Source organism: Amblyomma mixtum, chromosome 7 (genome assembly GCF_055824585.1).
Source record: "Amblyomma mixtum isolate Tamu chromosome 7, ASM5582458v1, whole genome shotgun sequence".
NCBI classification, from domain to species: Eukaryota; Metazoa; Arthropoda; class Arachnida; order Ixodida; family Ixodidae; genus Amblyomma; species Amblyomma mixtum.
Genome location: NC_143018.1, coordinates 82,933,466 through 82,947,895, shown reverse-complemented (window position 1 = coordinate 82,947,895; position 14,430 = coordinate 82,933,466). Strand labels below are relative to the sequence as shown.

Genomic DNA, 14,430 nt, shown 5'->3' with positions numbered 1-14,430 from the left:
ACAATTGACAGGTTAATGACAGAACACGATAGATAGAAATACAATAATATAAATATGAAATAGCATAATTAACCTTTCTAGTTAGAACGCATATATCAATAAAACCGAGAACGAAATTGGTCGAGTTGGGGAATCGAACCAGGGTGTCCGGAGTGCGATACGAGCACGCTAGCCACTCCGTAATGCCAGCTGAATGGTTTGGAATGAACAAAGGCGCGTCTAGCTAATACGGCGTCTTCGTTCACTCCCATCTTCCCCCTTTCCCTTACGGCGAGGTGCAGGTGTCCACCCAGATATGCGAGAGAGATACATTTCCTTTCCTCAAAAAATAAATTTACCGTCCAGCAAGGCGTACAGCCGAATTGGCGATGGCGTTCTGTGGACTCCCTGGCAGCGTTGCAAGACGCTGTCGCGTTCCACTCTTACAGGCGAAGCTTAACATGTTAACCACACATCAGTAACACACGCAGACAGCCAATGGACGCGTCATTCGCTGGCAGCACTTGATTCATCATTCACAACCACATTCTTAACGTACGCTCCCTTGCCGCACATGCCAAGGACGTACACCACGATCACATTCTGCACTCTAAGAACTGCTACTCCTCCATTAAGAGTAAAAGAGCCTCGCTACTCCTGCAGGTCTCAATCTACTCTCTCTACAAACGAGAAAGAGTGAAAGGTCCTGTTCACTCCTCTTGACAAAAGAGTAAAATGGCATTTCCACTCCTGCGTACTTCAAGGGAGTTCAGTGCTTGTTTAACTCCTCCGCCCTTACGGCCATACATTCGTAAGGGCGCGCTAGCTTCTCGGGGCCGGCCTGCCAGCCTGGATGCCGGCGTCAGAAAAATGCACTGGTATTGTTTGTTCACGACCAAAGCTCTGGGATAGAGTATCATTAGCCAATGTCGAGTTGTTGGTAGAAGCGATAACAGCCATACAAATTTCCTCCCATAGCCGCTTTGCTGCTGCTCTGGAGTTCGCCTGGCCTCTGCTATAGCTCCGCTCCTGAAGGGGTCGCGGAAACCGAGCATATATTTATTTCCCTATGACGCGGGGTTCAGAGTAAAACGGTGCCGAGGGTAGCACCTAAGTGCTGGCCAGTTTCGAAGCGCATTCAGCTACAGCATCTATGTGAAATCGGCTAGGTTTAGCGACGACAAGGGCAGCCAGCGAGCAGCGCACAGTTCGTCGCCCGGCGCGACCGCGGGCGGCGTCGTTGCCGAAAGCTCGGCTCGCTCAATGATTCGCTCCGTAGCTTGCGAATCGCGCACGCAAGGCTGGAAAATCGAGCAGCGACTGGCCTGCGATTGAGCGAGCCTTTATGCCCAAGTTTGCAGCACAGGTGAACAAATTTAGCACACATGTATGCATGGAATATCGGCTGCGTTGCGGCGATTCTTAAGCTCGTCCTCGACGCCATCGTCACCGTTCGGGTCGACCCGAGCATATCTTTATTTCACTACGAGACATAGTTCACAATAAAACGTACTTACAATGCAAAGAGTAGCACCTCAGCGCTAGCCAGTTTCGAAGCGCTCTCAGCTCTGGCATCGAAGTGAAACCTCCTAGGCTTAGCTACGAATACGGCAGCCAGGGAGCAGGCCGAAGCTCGTCGCGCGGCGCGCTCGCGAGCAGCGTCATTGCTGAAAGCTCGGCTCGCTCACAGATTGGCTCAGAAACTTGCGAATTGTACTCGCAAGGCTGGTAAATCGAGCAGCTAGCGGCTGGCCTGCGACTGAGCGCACGTTCGCCGTACAGGTGAACAGCAATTAGCGCACGAATGCTTGGGATACCGGCTGCGTTGCGGCCACGTTAAGGCGATTCTTAAGCTCGTCCTCGACGCCATCGTCACCGTACGTGACACACAGGCTGAGAACTTGAATTCGAGTACGTGCTAAAGTAAGCTGCTCGTATTTCTCGGAACAATCTGAACTCGAAAAGACAGTTGCTTCTGTGGGCTTCCATGCATGTGGGCTCTTGCTAGTGAAAGTACACTCGAACAGGATGCGGCGAGTGCGGGCCGCTGTTGCATATAAGCTAAAGTGTGAAGCAAGTATCGTCGTAGTTCCGTAACGCAGTTGATATCACAGTAATCCGCTTGTACGGGTCACATTTAAGCTCTGTTTCATGTCTCCGTCGAGCATGCCAGTGTCGCGTTGAGTAATGCATCGCAGCAGCTCTTTGTCCTACCGCTCGCGTCGAACATATCCTTGATATGGACCAGTTTGCGATACGGTGCGTTTCTTTGCGTTTTTTGTCGCATTTAAGGGATTTTCGCTGCCGTCAATCGAAATTGCATTCCGTCAACAGCGTCGTCTGCGCCGTCGTCTGCTAGGACACCCGGGGATGGGATCACAGGATCGCAGCTTCTACAAACGACATGTCAGAAAAAGTATCTAAAAGAGCTTTGGTATTCGCATTTAATAAAGAAATAAAATGAAAAAATATAATTTGTTTTTGTTGCGAACACAATTCAAATATTAGCAATAAAAAAAGCGCATTTGTAGGTTTTTTCAACGAAGCAAAACTGCAGCCGTCGTCACGTTTTGTGTTATTTGGGTTTTCGTAGCATTGTTTGAGTGCTCGTGCGGTGGACGTGTATGAAGAACACAAGTGTGTTTTGGAAACCAACGACGAGAATTACGCCCTGTCAACACTGGTGATTTTGAACGGGTAAAGCCGTGAAGAAAGGTAGCGCTACGACTTCTTGTCATCTGGAGAGGCAACGAAGAAGAATGTGCGGTTTTGCTAAGCCTTGATGAGCCGTCTGAACGGTGAGTCCCGTGTACGTTTCTTTACTTCTGATCTCTATTCGCACGCGTTATTAGTGTGCGCCTATATAGGGATGGCAGTGCAGGCAGTCTGCGTGCGGTTGCCTCAGCTATAATGCGTTAAGGCCGATTCACACGACGGTCCGTTCGCCCACGGCCCGCGCACTACGTATTCAGGCGCGCTGTCGGCCGCGGCCACCAGTTATCACAACAGAGTTATGCGGTCGCTTGCTAGCGCTGCGAAAAACAACAGACATTGTTTACTACATTCCAATAGCATAGATTTGTGCTGCGTAGGAGAGGATGATGAGCGTGCAGTGCCACGTTAGAGAGCGCTCTTGCTAGGCCAGCTGCGGACAGACAAGGGAACTGACAACGGTCGAGTTGCCTCGCGGCTGGTGACCGTCGGATTGATTTGTGCTACTTAGAAGATGACGATGAGCGGCAGTGCCGCGCGACAGAGCACTCGCGCTAGGCCAGCTGCCAACAGACAGTGCTCAGTGTGTGTACTCGTCGGATTAGTGCTTACGCCTTAATATTTGTCATACAATTTTTTCGGGGACAATGATCGCGTGTAAAAGGCTGGGGCATATCCCTTGCCTAGTCATTTGTAAATTTTTATCTGTGCTTCCCCATGGAACAGAATTTGACACAGTATTATGTCAAAGTTAGATCGTTCTTGCGTCTGCCCTGAGGTGTAGGTGTCGATGCTTCCTCGCCTTCAGATTTTGAGAACTGTTTGGGATGCAACTGCGCACTTATTTAGGATTTCAAGCTTTTTGCTATATCCCTCGTTTGTGCGGCCCGCTTTCAAGTCGTTCGCTATATCGGTGATGGTTTGTTATTGATTTTCACTTTCTCTTATTTATTCTTGGTTGACTGCCACCAGCTGTGCTGCCGGCGATTCTCCGCGCTCGGAACTATTCCCAGGCACGAGACCCTACCCACAGACCTCCCTGCACCACACTCACCAGTTTTCTTCGGTATTTTTTTCCCTTGCTCTTACTTGCATTGCCACTAGGCAGTTTTTATTTCTGTGCAGATTTGTTAAATGCAATACCAATTTTCGTTTCATGCTGTGATGTGAGATATCGTGCTTCTTGCTAATGAATGCATGCCTTTTCCATCCTCTCGTCATTTGTGCAAAGCAGACGGGTCTACTGGTCGCTACGTTCAATTTAAAAATACCTTCGGTGCTGCTCCAAAGCACCCTAGTAGTAATAATTAAATCCTGTGCATGCTATATTCGAATAGTTACGCTCTTTTCATCATGCATAAAAAGAGTGGTATTCCAGCCTGCTCATCTTTCTATGCGGTTGTGACAGTCATGTAAATCTACTGAAAAAATGTATATCGGTGCATCACATACAATCTGTTCATTTCTTTTGTCATGGGCCATCTCATTGCTTTTTGTGTTCCTATGTGAATACCTTATTCTAATTTATGAAGCAGTAGACAATTTCTTCTCTTGTCATTCATGACATTGTTACGGCCACTGACAACAGTTGCTCTGACATATTTATTTGCAGTTGCCAGCTGCCAGTATCTACTGGGCCATTCGTGCTTCCAGCTTTTGGCTGTGCTATCTCTCCTCAGCTGTTTGTGGTAGGTATTGTTTTCCAGTGATGCATACCTTACCTGCCTATTTAGAAAAATTTCGTAGACATAGACTCACAGCCGGGTTTAGAAATGCATGCAGAGCTCTACGTGCACTTAGCAGCAGTACCTCCCTGTATAATCACATGAATCTGATCCTGAATTACATGAATGTAATTACATGATCTGTATGAAATAGTCGCTCATGAAGCTTTTGACTGCTGCTGTTAACATAATGGAATTTACACTGCTTCAGGTGGAGTGACTATTTCACACATGTTGCCTCTTATGCATATGTGCCCTCTGAAAGGGCGAACATATTCCTTTATCCCTTTAAAAAACATTGTGTTCTATCATGATGCTTTACCGGTATTTCTGGTGTATAGACCAAAATGTCACTCAGTATTGTAACATGAAGCGGGAACTCAGTTTGTCCAATGTTTTAGGGGTCCTAAAACATTGAACCAACACAGTTCCCACTCGAGTTATTGATCACTTCGCTCTCGCCCTACCATAAGCTTGCCGTCCAGGTTGGACAAATTGATAGAGCGACTGCTCCAGTGAAGTGGTGGTTCTGAGTTCGAACACCGGACCAGGACGAATCTTTCTTTAACTACGAAGTTTCTGTGAAAGCTGCATAGCTTTCCTTTGTAGCCGTTTGACTGTGCTCGAGTGGATGTCAATGAGTAATTACTCCTTATTACAGATCTTTTGTCAACGCCAAACTGATTCAGTAGCAACAAATAGTAGAAGGGTAAAAGCATGCTGCTCCCAAAAATTCGTTAAGCATGTTATAAAATGTATGCTGTATTGTTTTAACTGCTGCAAAGAAATAACGGTGATGTTAGATGCCCAGCCCCTATTAGGTAAACATAGCTCGCAACTAACACAGTGGATAGAAAAGAAATATGGACTTCAACCCTCACGACGACCCTCACCCCAGTAAAACAAAAAGTGCCAGTGTTGCCATACTTGAGAGCTTTGCTCTTTAAAATTGCAGTAGACTGCTACTCAAAGTTGACAAAAAAATGCGTCTCGTTTTCTGCATGTGCATTCCATAGTGCTGGTGCCATTTTCACTGGCCATTGACATTCAGTCGCATGATGTGCACCCCGCTCCTCGAGTTGATTTTGTTTGTCTTGTGAACCTGCCGTCAAAATCAGTGCAGGATAATGCTTCCCCAGTTGATCTGCAGTTAACCTTGTCCTTTGCCAGCTGCTGTCACCCTTTCTCCACAGAGAAGGGCGGTGGGAGTCCAAGCCAGGTGGAGTTGAAATATTTGACTAGTAGTGGACAGGGATCCTGCGGTTTGTTGAGGACACAGGCAAATTGGAGACTTATGGAATAATCTTTTTACCAGCCAAAAAAGACGCATACACAAGAGAGAACCGCACAGGACAAGGGCTGGTAAAAGCCGTAGTCCTCTGTGGTTCTCTTGTGTATGCGTGTTCCTTGGCGGGTAAAAAAATTCCTCCGTAAGTCTCCAATTTGCCGGTGTCCTCCACAGATTGGAGGATCCCTGTCTGTTACTAGTCAAATTTCACTACTCCACCTGGATTGGACTCCCACTGCCCTTCTCAAACTTTTGAAATCCTGTTGCCCTAGCAGATCATCAGCTGTCGGTTGTATTACTTTCGCTTCAGTGAAATTTGACGTGTAGCGGACAGGGATCCTAGAATTTGTGGAATACACAGGCAAACTGGAGACTTATAGAAGAATTTTTTTACCAGCCAAGGAAGACACATACACAAGATTCGTTGTCTGTGTTTCACAACTGAAAGTTCTAAATACGTGCAAAAGTGTATCGTGCATTCGCACGTATTTTGAAAACTCAATTTTTGCAGCGTTAGGTTTTCGGAATTGGAGCTGTAGCATTGCCGCCAAAGAATCCCGCTCGTTAACAAAGCGCACACTTATTTGCTAGGTATATATTCCGTATACCGCAACCAGTACACGTCACTGTTTGGAAGGTTCTGTCGCGAAATTTCTGATTGTGCAAGGTAGCTTTTCTTTTAAATTCAAGCGCTCTCTATTTGCTTTTTCCTGTGCATATTCATCGGTCGTTTCAATTCGGAAGCATTGGTGCTGCAAGACGTGCATACGGAAGCTACATTTGTGCACAAAGCTCCTGAATTTTTGAAAGCGCAGCTCTGACAGTTCTCGTTGTCATAAATAAGTACAAAGCAGCCTAATCTTTTTGGACACACCATTTCATGCTCTTAGCTGTTTCTGAGAAACAGGCTGCCTTTTTTTCTGTTTTTGGTGTGAAACATTCCTAACAACTTCTTTCTTTCTCCATGCACAGATAGTCTATGCATACACGGGCAGCTTGATTGCAATATTTAGGGCAATATTTATAACAGGTGCAGTGAGCCTTGGTGCATGTGGACAGAAATTAAGCTAGGGTGGGGTGGGGTATTTTCGCACAGGGTAATGTTATGCGGAGGGTCTGGCGTATTGAAACCGAGTCTTTCTGAGCTCTTATTAGACGTCCCAGCACCAGGACAGTAGTTGAGGCTTTTCTTCTTTGTTGTCTAGTCAATGGTTTCCATCACATAAAATAGCCTTAATTCTAGCTATCCCGTGGCCGTCTACAGAACGATGCAGATATACTGAAGTGATCAGTGTTGCATAAAAGTAGTGAGAACATTGCAAATGCAAGACAACTTCATTGGTTTGCAGTGCACTAACGTGGCAGTCAGAGAATTACACATTACATTTGCAAATCTAAATTGTGCATAATAGTATGGACTGGCACGTAATGTGCGAAGTAATCACAGTTATCTTGTTCATGCCAAATGCTAGTGTCAAACATTGTCAGTATTGCATATTTATAAAGAGCAGACATGCTGCGCCTAACTTGTCGTTGGATAGATTTTATTACTATGAAAGCAAAAAGTTTACACATGGCTGTCGTGTTCTTGCGTGGGAAGTAGTATTACCTTAAATGAGTATAAACACCAAATTTTCGGTTATGTGTGTTCTTTGTAGCGACGTGCTGGGCATTCGTATACATAGAATTGTTGCATAGTATTCGTCTCCAATCGCTAAATAATTACAACCAGATTTCTTTTCTTCCCTGTTTCAATAGCATAGCAATTGCTATGACATCAATGTTCAGTATAGGTTATGGAAGGCACAAAAAAGCTACGATATCGCTACTTCATCGTTTTAATTAGGTACAATGCTAAAGCCAGCCTGCCTTAAGAGTCTGAATCACAATGAATGACGAAGCCGCAATTATATTGCAGTTTTCCTCATGCCTCCCCTGGCTTATACTGACCTTTGATGCCATTGCCATGGCTCAGTTTTTAAAAGTGAAGCAGGAGAGAGAAGATATTTAATTACAAATTATTTAGCAGTCATAGGCGAATACTGTGTGGTTATCCGTGCATAGTAATGCCTTATGCATCATTAAAAACAAAAAAAATGTGCAACTGAAATTTGCTCGGCTGCTGACCCAAAAGACGCGGGTTTGATCCCGGCCGCGGCGGCTGGAATTTCTTTGGAGGAGAAATTCTAGAGGCCCGTGTACTGTGCGATGTCAGTGCACGTTAAAGAACCCCAGGTGGTCGAAATTTCCGGAGCCCTTCACTACGGCGTCTCTCATAGCCTGGGTCGCTTTGGGATGTTAAACCCCATAAACCAACCCAAACCAAACTGAAATTTGTTGTCTGCCTCTTTGAGATGAAAAATTTTGAATTTTTCCTTCACTATTTTAGAGCATGAAATTCAGTTAATGGTATCTGAGAAACAGGAATTGCAACAGCCATTTCTCTTCAGCAAGAAAACTGTCATTGGTTCAAGTGTTTTCCCGATTCAAGGTTACCCTGAATAACACCATCTGTCGGGCTAGTTGGTTGCGATCCATATGTATCAGCAGCGCGAACACAACACAGAAAGAAGGAGAAGAAGGTAAAGAGCGCTGAACTTCCAACTTTTATTTGAGCAAAAATTGAACGCGCACTTTTATACACATACCAGGTAAAATCCCACCAGGGGGGTAATCAAGGCGTGCTATCGAATTGGGACCAACACGATGTCCAGGGCATCAAAATGATAACTACTATCACACTATACAAAGACTTCCATGAAAAGCACGAATGACATGCGGAAAAAAAAAACAAGACAATGTAAAAAACAGGGTTGAGTGTGCGCAAATGGAAAAAATGGAAAAACAGGGTTGAGGGCGCGAATTTTGCTAAAAGAAGAAAAAAAAACATGAGAAGGCGAGACACGGTAACAACGTAAGCGATGCGAAGGGATGAGCGCCAACAATTAACACGGCTAGAACTAAAATGCAGTGTGCCCCTAAAAGCCAGGTAAAATCAGGTAAAACCAGAGGGAAAGGTGATTTCTTTTTCAGATAATGAGATGGAAGGGGTGCTTACGCAACCTTCTTTGAGCCCTGATATGTAGGTAGCTTCAATGATTTCGCATGTTGGTTTTTATGTTTCTTTAAGACGGTTGCTTTCTTAAAATGAGGAATGCACTTCTTTTGGCTGTCACATACGCTGCAATGGGCGGGCAGGTTCCTCAACGGCGCCCCAGTTAGATCGTTCCTATGTTCCATTAACCTTTCGTTTAAGCATCTTCCTGTTTGGCCTATGTACGCCTTACCGCAAGCTAAAGGTATAGAGTATACAACACCCTCCGCACAAGGCACAAAAGGATCTCGGTGCCTGGTTGTACAGCTACTATTCTTTTTCTTTTTATTAACTTTGTTGCACAGGCTTGACAGGCGCAGAGGGGCTGAAAAGACTACGTCTACGCCTGCTTTTCTGCCAATTTTCTTCAGATTATGCGAGATTTGGTGCAGGTATGGCAGAACGGCGACCTTTTTGTTCCGCTGTCACGTATCATCCGGGGCTTCACATTCATGCTTCATACTTATCAGGACTTTTTTTGCAACAGACGAAAGGAGAGATTGCGGGTATCCTGATTGCGTCAGCCTCAGCACTTGGCTCGAAAAACTGTCCTGCAACCTGTGTTCACGAGATTTTGTGAGTGCGTTCTTAAAAGTTGACTTCACGATGTTCCTTTTTACAAGTTTTGAATGGGCTGAATCGTAGGGTAGGATGGGGTTATTGGCTCTTGGTTCAAATAACCAGCACACATGGTCCTCTCCGAAAAACAACTTTAACTCTAAAAACCGCATGGCGTTTTGTTCTGGGAATTCATGAGTAACTTCAAGAGGTGATATAGTATTAGAAAAAGTGTGGAGGACTTGAGTTGCTTCTGTTTTAAAGGCTTCAGTGTCGCAATCTAAGAGGACCAGGAAGTCATCGACGTACCGGAAAATTTTTAGAACGCATGAAGACTCAAAGCTTGTCCTTCAAGGATCTGTCATGCATAGCGAGGAAAAGGTCGCTCAAAATGGGGGCGATGCATGACCCTATACATATGCCTTGCTTTTGTATGAATCTCGAACCGTTCCACTCTGCCACTGTTGATTTTAGGTAAGCGCATAGCAATTCAATGAAGCCATCCGCAGAAACGCCACACTCATTTTGGAAGGCCGCAGTTTGGCGTTTCTGCGGATGGCTTCATTGAATTGCTATGCGCTTACCTAAAATCAACAGTGGCAGAGTGGAACGGTTCGAGATTCATACAAAAGTAAGGCATATGTATAGGGTCATGCATCGCCCCCATTTTGAGCGACCTTTTCCTCGCTATGCATGACAGATCCTTGAAGGACAAGCTTGGGTCTTCAAGCGTTCTAAAAATTTTCCGGTACGTCGATGACTTCCTGGTCCTCTTAGATTGCGACACTGAAGCCTTTAAAACACAAGCAACTGAAGTCCTCCACACTTTTTCTAATACTATATCACCTCTTGAAGTTACTCATGAATTCCCAGAACAAAACGCCATGCGGTTTTTAGAGTTAAAGTTGTTTTTCGGAGAGGACCATGTGTGCTGGTTATTTGAACCAAGAGCCAATAACCCCATCCTACCCTACGATTCAGCCCATTCAAAACTTGTAAAAAGGAACATCGTGAAGTCAACTTTTAAGAACGCACTCACAAAATCTTGTGAACACAGGTTGCAGGACAGTTTTTCGAGCCAAGTGCTGAGGCTGACGCAATCAGGATACCCGCAATCTCTCCTTTCGTCTGTTGCAAAAAAAGTCCTGATAAGTATGAAGCATGAATGTGAAGCCCCGGATGATACGCGACAGCGGAACAAAAAGGTCGCCGTTCTGCCATACCTGCACCAAATCTCGCATAATCTGAAGAAAATTGGCAGAAAAGCAGGCGTAGCCGTAGTCTTTTCAGCCCCTCTGCGCCTGTCAAGCCTGTGCAACAAAGTTAATAAAAAGAAAAAGAATAGTAGCTGTACAACCGGGCACCGAGATCGTTTTGTGCCTTGTGCGGAGGGTGTTGTATACTCTATACCTTTAGCTTGCGGTAAGGCGTACATAGGCCAAACAGGAAGATGCTTAAACGAAAGGTTAATGGAACATAGGAACGATCTAACTGGGGCGCCGTTGAGGAACCTGCCCGCCCAATGCAGCGTATGTGACAGCCAAAAGAAGTGCATTCCTCATTTTAAGAAAGCAACCGTCTTAAAGAAACATAAAAACCAACTAACACGCGAAATCATTGAAGCTACCTACATCTCAGGGCTCAAAGAAGGTTGCGTAAGCACCCCTTCCATCTCATTATCTGAAAAAGAAATCACCCCTCTGGTTTTACCTGATTTTACCTGGCTTTTAGGGGCACACTGCATTTTAGTTCTAGCCGTGTTAATTGTTGGCGCTCATCCCTTCGCATCGCTTACGTTGTTACCGTGTCTCGCCTTCTCATGTTTTTTCTTCTTCTTTTAGCAAAATTCGCGCCCTCAACCCTGTTTTTCCATTTTTTCCATTTGCGCACACTCAACCCTGTTTTTACTTTTTTACCGTGTTCTTGCCTTCTCATGGTTTTAGCAAAATTCGCGCCCTCAACCCTGTTTTTCCATTTGCGCACACTCAACCCTGTTTTTACTTTTTTACCGTGTTCTTGCCTTCTCATGGTTTTAGCAAAATTCGCGCCCTCAACCCTGTTTTTCCATTTTTCCATTTGCGCACACTCAACCCTGTTCTTTACATTGTCTTGTTTTTTTTTTTCCGCATGTCATTCGTGCTTTTCATGGAAGTCTTTGTATAGTGCGATAGTAGTTATCTTTTTGATGCCCTGGACATCGTGTTGGTCCGAATTCGATAGCACGTCTTGGTTACCCCCCTGGTGGGATTTTACCTGGTATGTGTAGAAAAGTGCGGGTTCAATTTTTGCTCAAATAAAAGTTGGAAGTTCAGCGCTCTTTACCTTCTTCTCCTTCTTCCTGTGTGGTGTTCGCGCTGCTGATACATAAGGTTACCCTATATTTTAAACTGCACAATGTATTACGTGACAAGAAACCGTCAAGCACAATAGGTGTGGTTTTAGAAATGACTGGAAGTGATAAGGGAATACATTTACTTAGAGCAGGCAGTGACCGCTGATCCGGATCATGAAGGGTAATAACTAGAGGAATATGGATGGGGCGGAGTGCATATAGGCAGGTTCTCTCAGATCATGAATGGCAGTTTTCAATACCCCTCAAGAGAAATGTATACAACAGCTGTATCCTACCGGTATTCACCTATGGGGCAGAAACGTGGAGGCTAACGAAGAGGGTTCAGCTTAAGTTAAGGACAACGCAACGAGCTATGGAAATAAAAATGATAGGTGTAACGTTAAGAGATCGGAAGCGGGCGGAGTGGGTGAGGGAACAAACGCGGGTTGAAGACATCCTAGTCGAAATCAGGAGAAAAAAGGGTGCTTGGGCAGGGCATGTAAGACGAAGGCAAGATAATCGCTGGTCCTTAAGGGTAACGGAGTGGATTCCAAGAGAAGGCAAACGTAGCAGGAAGCAGCAAAAAGTTCCATGGGCGGAGGTTTGCAGGAACACGGTGGACATAGCTGGTGAAGGACAGGGTTATTGGAGAACATGGGAGAGGCTTTTGCCCTGCAGTGGGCGTAGTCAGGCTGATCATGATACTTGCAGAAGAGGTTGCTCATGTTAAAATTTTCATTTGGTAAATATGTGCTTGTTTTACATGCACACAGCTTTTGAAAGGACTAGCATAGTGATAATTGTATTGGGCTTCATAAAATTGTAGCTCTGAATGAAGGTTTGCAATGAAAGGTGTCTGCACTTGGTAACAATATAGGTACACACTAGTGGCGACATGACACACACGATCAGTACATTCTAGTTGTATTCTTTCTTTTTTTTCATGGGGTTATATGCAGGATAGTATGAAAAGGGCATTGGAATTGACTCTTACTTGCATTATTTTCATTCATGTTTGCAGGCACCCGGAGAAATGCACGCATAGCCAAAGCTCCTTCACTCAGCCGAGCAAGCTACGGCATCATCCAGCATCTTAGTTTCTTTTGAGCGCTTACAGCTCACTGCGGTGGATTTGGTAGATGGGTTTACTTTGCTTTTGGCAGTGTTCTTGGCATTTAATGTCAAGTACACCCCAAAAACAAAGCGGGCTTGTCTGCTGCTTGAGACACTAATGGGGCTTGATCCTAGCGAGTGCCTCCCGAGCGTGTTTTGGGCAGCCACAGCAATCACAGCAATGACTTGAGAAATAAAAGTTATCAGTGTTGTACATTTGTGTCATTATTTCTTGAACCATTGTTATTCCCAACGCAGACAGAGCACCATACTAATGTGCAAACTGTAATGTAGCCATAAAGTAGTTGTATGAGCAAAAATTATAATCCCTTTTGCTCATTACTCTTTTGTAGATGTAGCGCAGGTGGATCCTGCAAAACATATGACCAACTTGCTCTGAAGAATATGTGAAATAAGAAAATAAGTAGGATACATTGAAAACACGTGAAACTCCTTTTGAAGGAGTAAAATAAGATCTGGGCTGATACTCCTTGAAGGAGTATAGTCACTCTAACAAACGGAGTCCTGGAACTCTACCTGAGAGAGTAGTAGGATGCTGTTTCAATGTGGTAGCTTTACTCCCTCGGAGGAGTGCCTGTACTCTATTGCAGGAGTAGTACAGTACTCCTTGAGTAGGTGTTGGATCACTCTTTGTCCAGAGGGAGTAAATTTATTCTGGAAAAAGGAGTGGAATATGGGACAAGCGAATACTCCTTCAAAGTGTGTTCTGGGCACTCCTCTGCACTCCTTTAGTTCTAAGAGTGTGCGCCATTCCTCTGTACTTTGCTTTGCTGAAACCTGGATGGATCCCGAAGAGCCTCTCGAAATCATAGATTTCCTATACTGCTGTGGTGCTCGCAGAGACCACAACAGAGCGGCGGGAGTCGCTATCTACTTGCGCACAGGTCTCTCTGCAATACCAGTCGAAATGTTTGCCACGTCACATGAAGTTGGCGAACTGTGCGTCGCAAAGTTGCCCAACGGCTTGCTGGTAGTAGCTGCCTACTTCGCCCCTACCGCACTCACGAAAGACGTCGTGCACTTCCTGCAACTCGCATTAACCGTCCATCGATCCACACCGATGTTAGTAGTGGGGGACTTTAATGTTGAAATAAAGACAAACAGCAATTTCCTAACACTTATGCAGGAGAACATCCCGTTCCTCTCGCTCGTAACGCGTCCCACGGCTGTGACAACCTCGCGAGGCACTTGTATAGATCTCGTCTTTGAGAATCAAGCATTGGTGTACCAAGTCGAACATATATCAGTCTATTTCTCCGACCACAAAGCTTCCTTCATGACTGTCAAGAACTGTTAGTGGAGTCTTTGTTAAAGGAATACGTGTGAAAAATAAAAAAAAAAATTCTGTGATAGCGCATACATGTGTTGCTCGATTTCTTTGCCTCAATCTATCGAAAAGGTGAAACAGCTTATTTGCTGCGCTCAAATTTCGCATTAGGAAGTAACGTAATCGTCGGTAATTTTTTGTCTTTGTGAGGGACTATGGTCCCTTTGTATGAATAATCAGTCCAATAAACTTCTCTTCGAGCAAAAGGTCCGTGCCCTCCGCACATAGCTCCCAAAAGCAGCAGTATACCATCCGCCACAGGAAAAGACTTGTTAAGTGTAC

General features: G+C 45.0%; 1 long non-coding RNA gene across 1 annotated transcript; it reads left to right on the top strand.

Annotated features, from left to right (window-relative positions):
• Nucleotides 1-2,499: 2,499 nt before the first annotated feature.
• LOC149336640 (uncharacterized) lies at nt 2,500-13,014 on the top strand. The gene is made up of 4 exons (XR_016284579.1): nt 2,500-2,777; nt 3,664-3,757; nt 4,304-4,379; nt 12,709-13,014. It is a non-coding gene; the product is annotated as an uncharacterized LOC149336640 (long non-coding RNA).
• Nucleotides 13,015-14,430: the final 1,416 nt, after the last annotated feature.